Here is a 12,445-nt window from a genome sequence, read left to right on the forward strand (position 1 = left end):
CACTCGGTTTTTCCAACAAGATGATCCTCAGCTCACCCCACTAGAAAAGAAAGAACAAGCAGTGGTATCTTACAGTTTGAAGAACGCAATATTGGCTTTACGAATCCCACGCTTGATTAGGTTTGGAAGATAGAACCCACAAACCTTTAAAATCCTAAAGTGGGTTCGTCTCTTAAAGGATGATAGTTTACATTAGGTACGCCACCCTTGTCACTTAAAACCCTAATGTCAACAATTTAAAATTTACAAGTCGGGTGCCACCATTACAATAGGTACGCCACCGGAAGTAGACCACTTGGAATTTACCACCATAATGAATCAATACGCCACCGAAAATTCCTTATCACCGCCGGAAGTTGACATTTGTTTACATTGTGTACGCCACCGGATAATAAGGTACGCCGGCGTTAATTAATTAACGTCGTCGGTTGTTGGCAAGTTCATAATTTTCACTTGATACGCCACCGGAATCTTAATTTACGCCACTGGATACATTAGGTACGCCACCGGAACTGTTACTTCTTTAGTTCGTAAATCAATTAACCGGCACCGTTATCAAATAGTCGAATAGTCGAGATAGGGTTTAGAACCCGACTTTTAAATATCCAAACCCTAATACTCCGCCGACCCGCGAAAAGCAAGAAACCTTAATACTCCGCGACCCTGTTGGAGTTCTCTTTGTAGAGACAGAGAAAACTCCCTCTTGAGGTGCACCTTCATTATTCAGAAATCTGTAAGACCTGCTTTCTGTTTTCTGTTTGGTCTGTGGAGCTCCAGTGCAGATGATTGGGCCTCTTTTGCGTTGCATTTAGAAGAACTCTGTAAGCGGAGATTAATGTGAACTTGGATATTTAGTTTCAGGTGTTCCGAAGAAAGAAAAGAAGAATGTCATATGCTCAAGGAAGGAGGAAAATGTCAGCTGAGGTCGATGCACCGGTAGATCTTCTGTCCGTAAAGTCAGGATGCTCCACCAGTAAATTGTAAGATGGGGTAGAGGAGGCGAACCTTGGAGCGCTGGCGCAGGTTGTACTTAACGAAACCCCCTTTGCACACATGTTTACATTTCCTGATATTACTCTTTATAGGGTAGTAATGGCTACTATGCTTTCCCTGTGGGATAAAGAGACCAAGGCATTTAAATTAGGGGAGAGATATGTCCAATTCAGTGCAAAAGATACTAGCCTAATATTAGGGTTTAGCAACGTCGGAGAAGAAGTTTCTTTAGAGAGCCAACTCGTGCAATCTCCGCTACATACCCGGTTTTTTAGTAAGACTAAATACATAACTAGTGTAGATATATTGAACTCAATAAATAGCATAAGAAACCGTGAGCTAGAAACTGTGACGAAGTTATTAATTTTATATCTTTTCTCATCGTTCTTGTTTCCCGACACAGCCTACACTGTAAACCACAAATTCGTTAGATATGTGGATGATCTGACTACTATCGGTAACTTTGCATGGGGAAAGGCCGTGCATGAGTATATAATACGCGGCATTGATAGGATCTCGTGCAATGGAGGATCCAAAAAGTAGGTTTACCTCCCTGGCTGCACCTACTTTATGCAGGTAAGAGTGAAAACCGTAGTGGTAAAATGCATATCTACTGTTATACCTTCTCCCTCACGTGTTTATTTCTTATTAAAAGGTCTGGCTATTCAAGCACCTAACGACCTAAACCAGTGCTAACAACAAATATCCCAGATTCCTGAGATGGGAAGAAACAAAATCTAAACGCAAACCAGCCAATCTACTGGAGATGGTGAGAGGGCTGCGAGATGACGAGGTATAACAGTCAAACACTGTTATTCATTATATTATTTCGTTCTGCCAGCTACGTAATTTCGAATTCTGAGTAATTGCCTCTCTATTAGGTGAGACTAGGGATAGTTTCAGATGATTGTGAGCTCCATTTACTTATAACTCCTGCAGAGCAGGTAAGCATATAATGAAAGATAATATATGTTATTCATTCTGCCGTCCGCTATTTAAGCAATGAAAATAAGAAAACACTTGCTTGATGGAGCAGCCAGATGCGGACTGTATTCTCGAGGAAAGGGAAGACGGCCAACAGTTGGTTGAGTTGGAGATGGAATTGTCGGAAGACGGCCAACAGGTGGTTGAGCCGGAAATGGAAATGTCGAGAGACGGCGAAGCGGCTGTTGAGTCACAAATAGAATCATCGGAAGAGGGGGATGTGAGTATAAGATTTACTATCCAATACAGAACGTTGTGGGGGGGAGAAGAAACTGACATATGACCTACACGATCCCCACATTCAGGAGAAAGTTATCTCCGATTACTTCAGCAGCGAATCTGAGTATGTAATTTAGAACCATAAAATAATTTATTTACTCTGTTCCATGGTGCATACAATAAACACTATGATTCTTTCTTCAGTAATACTCTACAAATTACAAGAAGAAGTCACTACTTGAAGGAGGAGCCGAGGACATTGTATCATCCCCAGAGTGTAGTGCACAGCTCTGTAAGTTTAAGAGTCTAAGGGCTTATATATATATATATATATATATATATATATATATATATATATATATATATATATATATATATGAGAAAACTGTTGGTGAGCTTAAGCGCACCATTTTTTTTTTTGGTGCGCTTAAGTTGTTATAACGCCTCCCATTGGTGCGCTTAAGCGGGACCCAGCGGGACCCAAACATATAAATGAATGGGAGGCGTTATAACAACTTAAGCGCACCAACAGTTTTCTCTCTCTCTCTCTCTCTCTCTCTCTCTCTATATATATATATATATATATATATCGTCGATGCATATTTTAAATAATTTTCTCATGTAGCGTTCAACTATAAATCGCATTCCCTTGAAGGTGATAAATGTATATGCCGATCTTTCCATATCCAAGACATCGGACAAACGATGCATATGCCTCCCTACCTATGTCTCGGTATGTCTCAATATGTCTCAGTATGTTCTGAGCCTGAACACGTTAACATTACCAAATCCTCTGTTTTTATCCCACGCTTATGCATTGCCCTTTAATTGCCATGGTTTTTAGGAGCTTGTGAAGCATGGTAAAGAAGATGCAAGCATCATTGATTCCTTCCTAAGCGACATGAATAGGGTGGACAGAATCCTGGTCCCAATAGGGGTGAGAAACACTGGATATTATTAATGGTCAGTATGAACGAAGGGAAATATATAATGTATGATTCATTGGCCAAAGCTCACTGTAGGAAGCTTGCAAGGGCAATGGTAGGTTTCTTGCCTAGTGATATTCTATAGTTCTGTACGTTTGGATGGGTTTTCTAAATAATTTCTGCGTGCAGATTACTTTCTTTAGGAGGGTTCTAAAAATATTTCAACCTGAAGCGGATACATGGGAAGATACCGTTGAAACAAGAAGACCAATGCAAGAAAACCCGTGAGAACTCGTCTTGAACTGTTAAGACAATATACTCTTCATTTATTTCCAGGTGCTGGTTACATAGTATCAATGATTGTGATGTTAAATAATCGCAAGTGCACGGATCATATGCAATCACGGGTCGATCTCAGGGAAGAGGATGTAGACTTTCTATCTTTATATTATTTAGAAAATAAAAGTATAATAAGTTATTGCCTGGCATGGGTCTTAGGATTTCCGTGGATTTACCTCAGAGCCAACAACTCACTATAAATCTACTCCTTAAACAAAACAAAGATCGAAACTAACTTTAATTTGATTATTACTTTATTTCTGGTATCGGTATCTAGGCAAAGTGAGCCAAAGATTTAATGATTCTATTAAGTCCCTACTAAATAAGAAAAATCAGTTCTAATTAATGAGAGAAATCAGTTCTAATTAACAAACAAAGTAAAACTATTCTACTTAGAAAATCAAAAACTAAAATCTGAATTTTAGAATCTTGAATTAAAAACACTGTTTACTAAAATAGTCATATATATCTCACTCATCTGAACTCGGATTTTAACCATTAAGTACTCATTTCGAAGGATTTTGAAAGATCTACAACTTTTATGTTTATGATTTTTCCTGATTTGGTCATTTATCTATCCAATATTGGCTTCAAAAATTGACTAACAGCATTAAAATGGGAAAATCAGATTTGAAATCAAACTTGAAACTTAGAATTAAAAGACAATTAAAACCAAGATTTGTTTAAGAGACAAACGATAGATTAAAAACTTACTTAGGGGCTGGAATCCACCATGGTTCCGGTTGGGATAATTAATTAAACCAAATTTTTGCTTTAACTCATTATATAATTGATAATCAAGGTCTATGGAAGATAAGATTGAAAGATGTCATTTGCCATGAGTTGTTATCGATTATCGAACAAGTTTTAAAGAATATATAAGGGTATATAATCTACTTCATCAACAATCAATCATACGAAGGGGGAAAACCGATGGCATGATTGATTAGGATAAAGCAATTATACAACCTATATATGTTATGTTATTTTATGCATCAAAATACTTAATCAAAACTCCTTCTCATTCCCCATGGTTTCATCTAAACCCTAAGTAGAGGGTTTTAATTGTTCATGGAGAAAGAAAAAGAATCCCAAAAATTAATGTAGAACACAAACATATCCATCTAAATGAAAAGAAAAATAAAATAAAATAAAACTCTTCTTTAATTGCTCTTATAACAAGATTACATCAACTTGAAACAAAAATAAATAAAAGTAAAGAAGAATTAGTCTTTTTCTCCTTCGAGCAACGGCCAACTTGTCCTTCTCCGTCTCTTGATGTCACCTTGGAGTGGAGCCTTGGATGGTTGATCCTTGGTAGAGACAGAGAAAGAAGAACTTGAAAAAGAGAACAAGAGAGAGAGCTTGAGAGTGGTAGAGAGAATGTAGAGGAAAAGTAGTCTAAGAAGGTATGTAGGGGTAAGAAAAGTAGAGAGAATTTTGCACAAAAATTAGGAGAAAAAGGAGTATTTGAAGAAATTTCAAGAGAGGGAGAGAAGAAGAAAAAACGTGGAGAGACCATTGGCATGAGAGTGCCCCTTTTTTATATATCCCCTTCTCTTTTTATCCAAATTAGCATGTATCCAATTAGAATAAAAGAGAACTGCTATATGATATTCTAACAAGGCAATAGAGCAAGAGGGCTGCTAATATCAATTAAGTAAGAGAAGAAAGATGCCAATCGTGAGATAAGGGAATTGCCAAAAAAAAAAATTGGTTGAATACCCAATTCAATGGATTTTTGCTAAAATAGTAAGTCTTCATCTCCTCTTTGTAAGCAACCTTCAAATTGGTAATTGCAGTCCAATTCAAAAAAAAAAATCCACTTATAGAATTTCGTGCTCCAATTGGTAAGAGGATATTTCTAAGCACATCCCAAAGTTGCACTTTCTGAATTTTGCCATCTCATTATAGTTGCTCCACTTTGCTATTTTTATCAAGAAGAGGAAAAAGAAATAAAGAGGCAACGTCCCATCTTTTCTACAACTTGCTATTAATGAGCATAGACTTAGATGAATCTGGACCGTCTAATAGATGGGCTACCTTCAGCTTGGACGTGTCTCAAATCAACTCAGCTGATGATTCTGACCGTTCATTTAATAGATGCAAAGCAATAGGCAAGGTGCCAAAATCGTTAGAGTTCTTGCTTCAAGTTTCCATATTAGCCCTTGTGGGTTCAACATATATAATCCAAAATTTAACACATGGCGGTCCCACATGTATTGCCCAAAACATTAAAATTGAAATGATATATTGAGGAAAAGTGATGGACGTCACCCAAGTATAGAATATGGCTTGTTGCCATAAAAGTCAGACTTCTAAAAAAAAAAAAACTTTTGTTAGATTTTTCATGCACATGCATGCATATGCCCCTTTATTTTATCTTCTTTTGCATGCAAAAATAATATAACCGAGCTTGTGAACTTGCCACAAAAAAACAAGTTATTTTTTCTACCTAGGGAACAAGTTGAAATGCCTATTGTACCCCTTCAAGCATTGTAGAATCATTATTCCTCTCCATTGTTTCCCTAAAATGATCCAAACCATCCATTTTGTGGACTGATCCAAATCGTGCAAGTGATGGCCACATCATAACTTAATCATGCCACCAAACCATTACCATGGGCTGGTCTAAACTGTTCATTTAGTAGGTCATGGTAGTACTCAAGTGAGCCCTCTAAATCATGTCTATAGCTGATCCGAACCATTCAAAATTGCTTGCGGCAAAATCCAAGCCCTTAAGTGTGTAAAAATAAGTGAGGGTGCCAATAACAAAACTAACCCATACGATGCATAAGTGAATTTGGCCAAAGATATTGCACAAATAAATTCTAGCTAGGATTTTCCAAGCTTTGATTAGTTTCCTTGAAATTTCTTCTTCTTAGCCCCATTTTCCATGAAAATCTGAAAGGAGCCCCTGAAACACCAAAAATAAATAAAATACCTTAGTAGCACCGCTTTAAACATGAAATATGCTTGCTTTTTACACCTACCATTCACACATAAATGTGCTCATCAGATTTCCCCATACTTGAGCTTTGCTTGTCCTCAAGCAAACAAGAAGAAAATAAAGAAATATAGAAACAAAATAAAACCCTAACTCACTTTCGTTGGAATCACGATTGCACTTAGCACGTGCAACAAGCCTTTAAACCCCTAGGTTACCCTAGTGTACGAGTTTTGTCTCATGAGTGTTTGCAGTGAATATACACACAAAATTCGAAAAACAAACTTTCCTTTCCAAATCTCACTATAGAATAAAGCCAAAAATTTCTAATCCTTTTTCTTTGATAAATTACTCAAAATAGAAGAACAAGAATACCCCCATACTTAAATTTTGCATCCTATCCCAAGTTAGAAAAATTAGAAAAATATTTTAATCAAGGAATCTTCTTTTGAATTTTTCCTACTCTTCTTCCTTAAACTTGCCTCTAATGTAATCGTACCATAAAAGAAATTTGATTGGAAAACTTAGTAGAAAGATTGCAATCTTATATGGTCCACCATCCTTTCCACTTTTCCATTACTTTCTTATAATAGACTCAATATTTTTGGTAATCTTCTACTGCTTTTGGCGTGAATGACATGCAGGGCATGCACCAGATACCCAGGCTACTAAGTAGTGTCCGACTAATCTTTGATTTGCATATGTCATAGACAATGATGCATATGAGTCCATATTCACTTTTGATTATGTGCAATATTTTGATTTATTAAGCTTTCTAATTGACCCATGTATCAAGCTTTCAGTCAGTTGCTCTCAAGCCAGTTGGCTTTAAGGAACTAGGCATAAGAACCCCTCGGACCTACTTACTCGAATAAAAAATGCTACAAATCAAAACTATAATCACGAAGTAAACTTTCTAAAAATATTTCCTTTTTTTTTAACCTTTCTTTCATTTTTAACCATACCATATAAAAAGCAAGTTTCTATTTCTATTTCTTACTCAAATTCTTTTAAAAGAAAGATTTCAAAAGAAAACAAAACTAAGAAAGGAAAGTATTCTTTCTAAATTTTTTGGATTCCAAAATTAAAATATCCACTAACTTTCTTTCTTAAAATAGGAAAACAACTTTCTTTCTAAGAATACCAAGTTCCTTCTAATTTGAGAAAAATTACCAAAACAAAAAAGAAAAGAAACTTTCTAACTTTAAATTATAGAAAATGAAAGTTTCTAAAAGCTACCCCCCATACTTGATTTATGCATTGTCCTCAATGCAGTAAAAATAGAAATAAAAATATGAGGACTAAAAATAGAAAGGAGGGTACGTACCGTATTTGTTTAGGTATGATTCGAATAGGAAGGTTCATGGAGATCCATGACCTCTTGTATATCCGGCTTTGACAACTCAATAAACAGCTTTAATCTTTGACCATTAACTTTAAATAACTCACCATTGCGCGGATTAAGAACCTCGACCGCACCATGGGAAAAAACTTTATGCACAATGTATGGTCTATCCCATCGAGACCGCAAGTTACCCGAAAAAAGATGCAAGCGTGAATTGTAGAGCAAGACATTGTCACCTTCATTGAAGCTTTTCCCCACTATGTATTTGTCATGAAAGGCTTTGGTCTTCTCTTTATAGATCTTTGCATTCTTGTATGCTTCATTGCGCAACTCCCCCAATTCGAAAAGTTGTAATCTCCTTTGAACACCTGCAGAAGACAAATCAAAGTTGAGCTTCTATATTGCCCAAAAAGCTTTATGCTATATTTCTACAAGGAGATGACAAGCTTTTCCATATATAAGACGGTATGAAGACTTACCAAGATCAGTCTTATATGTCGTCCTATGAGCCCACAAGGCATCCACTAATCTAAGGGACCAATCCTTGCAGTTAGGATTAACTGTCTTCTCCAAAATTTGCTTAATTTGCCTATTTGAAACTTCTACTTGATCACTTGTTTGTGGGTGATAAGGGGTGGCCAACTTATGAGTTATACCATATTTCTTCATAAAAGCTTCAAACGGTCTATTACAAAAGTGCTTACCCCTATCACTAATGATGGCATGAGGTATACCGAAGCGCGAAAAAATATTTTCTTTAAGAAACTTGACCACCCCCTTGTGGTCATTGGATTTGCAAGCAATGGTTTCAATCCATTTTGACACGTAATCTACACCTAACAAAATATACAAGTTTCCAAAAGAGTTGGAAAACGGACCCATAAAATCAATACCCCACAACATCGAAGATTTCTACCACTAAGATTGGGTTGAGGGGCATCATATTTCTCTTTGTAACTCTTCCTAAGGATTGACATGACCTACAAGCTTGACAAAAATCAAAAGAATCCCTAAAGAGACTAGGCCAATAGAAACAACATTGTAAAACTTTGGGCGCGATTTTCTTTGCACTAAAGTGGCCACCACAGGCTTGATCATGGCAAAAAGATAGAATCGATTAGTGCTCTTGATTGGGCACACATCGTCGGACAATCTGATCCGAACAAGTTTTGAACAAATAGGGATCATCCCAAAAGAAATACTTTACCTGTGAGTGAAACCGGTATTTGTCTTGGTTGGACCAATGATCCGGTGTAGCACCTGTAACCAAGTAATTCACAATATCCGCATCCATGGCTCACTAGAAATAGCAAACAATTGCTCATCAGGAAAGTTTTCATTAATTGGACCTTCGTTATGCTTTGCATTAGGAAGTCTAGACAAGTGATCGGCAACAAAGTTTTCGGTACCCTCTTTATCTCTAATCTCCAAATCAAACTCTTGAAGAAGTAAAATTCACCTAATGAGGCGAGCTTTAGCATCCTTCTTTCCAAAAAGATACTTGATTGCCGAATGGTCGGTATAAATTATCACATGCGATCCAATCAAGTAGGACCGAAACTTCTCTAATGCAAACACAACCGCTAAGAATTCTTTTTCCGTAGTGGTGTAGTTGAGTTGTGCATCATTGAGAGTCCTACTTGCATAATAGATTACATGCGGTAATTTATTGAATCTTTGACTCAATACAGCTCCTATTGCAAAGTCGGAAGCATCACACATAATTTCAAATGGTTCGGTCCAATTGGGTGCTTGAATGATGGGAGCCGTAGTTAACTCCTTTTCAAACACTCAAAAGAATCGAAGCATTCTTTGGAGAACTCAAATTTTTGATCTTTTGCTAACAAGTTGGTTAGAGGCCTAGCAATTTTAGAAAAATCTTTTATAAAACGCCGGTAAAAGCCCCTCATGGCCCAAGAATGCTCGGATATCCCTTACATTCTTGGGTGGTGGAAGATGGACAATGAGGTCCACTTTGGATTTATCTACTTTGATCCCATCTTTTGAAATAACATGCCCTAGAACTATGCCCTCTTTAACCATGAAATGGCATTTTTCCCAATTGAGGATAAGGTTTTTTTCTCCACTCCTTTCTAAGACCTATTTTAAGTGATGTAAACATTCGGCATAGGTGGAGCCCTGAATAGAAAAATCATCCATAAAAACCTCTAAGAAGGTCTCCACCATGTCAGAAAAGATACTCATCATGCATCTTTGAAAAGTTGTCGGTGCATTGCATAAGCCAAAAGGCATGCGTCTATAAGCAAACCTTCCAAAGGGGTATGTGAATGTCGTTTTCTCTTGATTTTCAGGAGCTATGGGAATTTGGTTGTAACCGGAATATCCATCAAGAAAGCAATAATACTCATGACCCGCTAACCTTTCTAACATTTGATCAATAAAAGGCAAAGGAAAGTGATCCTTCCAAGTAGTTGTATTGAGCTTTCGGTAGTCAATACAAACCCGCCACCCCGTTTGAATGCGACTAGGTATAAGCTCATTGGTAGTGGATTGTATAACCGTGACTCCCGACTTCTTAGGCACTACTATGACGGGGCTCACCCATTGGCTATCCGAGATGGGATAATTGATCCCATTATCTAACCATTTTAAAATTTCTTTTTGGATGGCTTCCTTCATCACAGGATTAGTCGTTCTTTGAGGTTCCCTTGAAGGTTTGGAACCCTCAATGAGGTTGATGTGGTGTTGCACAATCCAATGGCTAATTCCTTTGATGTCGGCCATTGTCCAACCTATGGCTTCCTTGTTATCTATTAGCAATTTAATGAGTTCCTCGTCTTAAGTGGAGGTTAGGTCCGCAACAATTATTACAGGCAAAGTACAATTATCACCAAAAAAGCATAACGTAAATGAGGAGGCAAGGGCTTCAACTCCAATTGGGGGGCTACTTTGATTGATGGCTTTGGAAAAGATGTAGCTAGTGGTCCAACGGGCTCCACGTTTGGGATGGCAAAAGCTTTGAAAAAGAAATCATCTCCATCATTTTCTAAATCCTCCAAGCAATTTTGGAAACCTGCATCAAAATCAATTTCAAAATTAGTAAGAATATCATGAGAAAAGGAATGCAACATATTGATTTCTTCATGAAAATTAGGTTGCTTACCTAAACGAAATACATTGAAATCAACCGAAGTGTTTCCAAAAGATAATTTTACTAACCCGTTTCTATAATTAATGAGAGCATTGCTAGTAGCAAGGAACGGCCTACCAAGAATGATAGGGATTTAGTCCTTGTTATTAATAACTGGCTCCGTGTCCAAAACCACAAAATCCACAGAAAATAAGAAATCACCTACTTTTACTAGGACATCCTCAACCATACCTTTTGGTGTTTTAATGGATCTATCCGCCAATTGGAGTGTGACGATGGTAGGTTTGAGGTCACCTAGTCCTAATTGCTTGAAAACTGAAAACGGTATGAGATTTACACTAGCTCCCAAATCTAACAAGGCATGATCAATTTGAGTGTTTTCAATAGTATATGATATAGTGGGACATCCCGGGTCGTTATATTTTGCTACCATTTGATGAGACAAAATAGAACTAACGTTTGCGGCCAAGAAAGCTTTCTTGGGCACATTCGTTGTTCTCTTTAGTGTACATAGATCTTTCAAAACTTTAGCATATGTGGGGAGTTGGGAAATCGCATCAAGCAAAAGAATATTCACATGCACTTGTTTAAAAATATTCAAAACTTTATCAATTTGATCTACTTTTTTATTAGTAGCAAGTCTCATTGAAAAATGAGCTTTAGGAATGAAATCTTATGCAGGGGGAGAAGTTACCTCTTCTGTACTTACCTGGTTGGGCTTCTCTTCTGAGCCAATGGAGGGAGGTTCTTTACTTACCATATTTGGAGGATCTTGAGCATTTTTGGAAGGCTGGGATCTGACCTCCTCTTTGTGATATTCTTTTCCACTCCTCAAAGCATAAATTTCATTACAGTGGTTTGAAGGATCCTGTTACAGCAAGTTGGGTTGAATGGCATTCAACTGATTCACCTGTGGTTGTTGATTTCCATTCATGGCCACATTCCTTAGGTTAGGAATGGGTTGACTTGGCATCTTTCCTTTTTCCCTTTCACTTAGGGCCATAACAAGTTGAGAAATTTGCTTTTCTAAGTTGTGTTGGCCCGTCATGAATGTACTCATGAGAAGCTCCATGTTCTTCTCTAAAGATGCAATTCTCGCCGACTCCCCTTGTTTTTTAAAACTCGGAGGGGGCTGATTTGAAACATTATTAATCATGGGACTTTGAAAAGTAAGAGGGGGAGGGGGTGGCCAAACAAAAGTGGGAGGGAAGGTGCGCCTAAGTTGGCTGAATTGGCCTTGGACTTGGAAATTGGATGGCCCACCTTGACTCCATGAAAAGTTGGGATGATTTCTCCATCCCGAATTGTAAGTGCTGGAATAAGGGTTATTAGAATACAAAGCACTTACATTCTCATTAGAATTACCAAATTTAGCAAGAGTTGGACACTCTTCCATGACATGGTCCGTGGCTTGACACCAATTACACATGGGAACACTATGTGCAATTTGATTGACTTGTGAAAGTCCTTTGACAACTATTGCTTTTAGCCTTTTGATTAGGCTATCAAGATGGGCCTCTTTTGTTACGACACCCTCTATTAGAAATCCCTTGCTTGAAGTGGCTCTCTCACCTTCTTGA

Source organism: Tasmannia lanceolata, unplaced genomic scaffold (genome assembly GCF_043159265.1).
Source record: "Tasmannia lanceolata isolate RefF3 unplaced genomic scaffold, GAP_Taslan_0.1 ptg000021l, whole genome shotgun sequence".
Classification (NCBI taxonomy): Eukaryota; Viridiplantae; Streptophyta; class Magnoliopsida; order Canellales; family Winteraceae; genus Tasmannia; species Tasmannia lanceolata.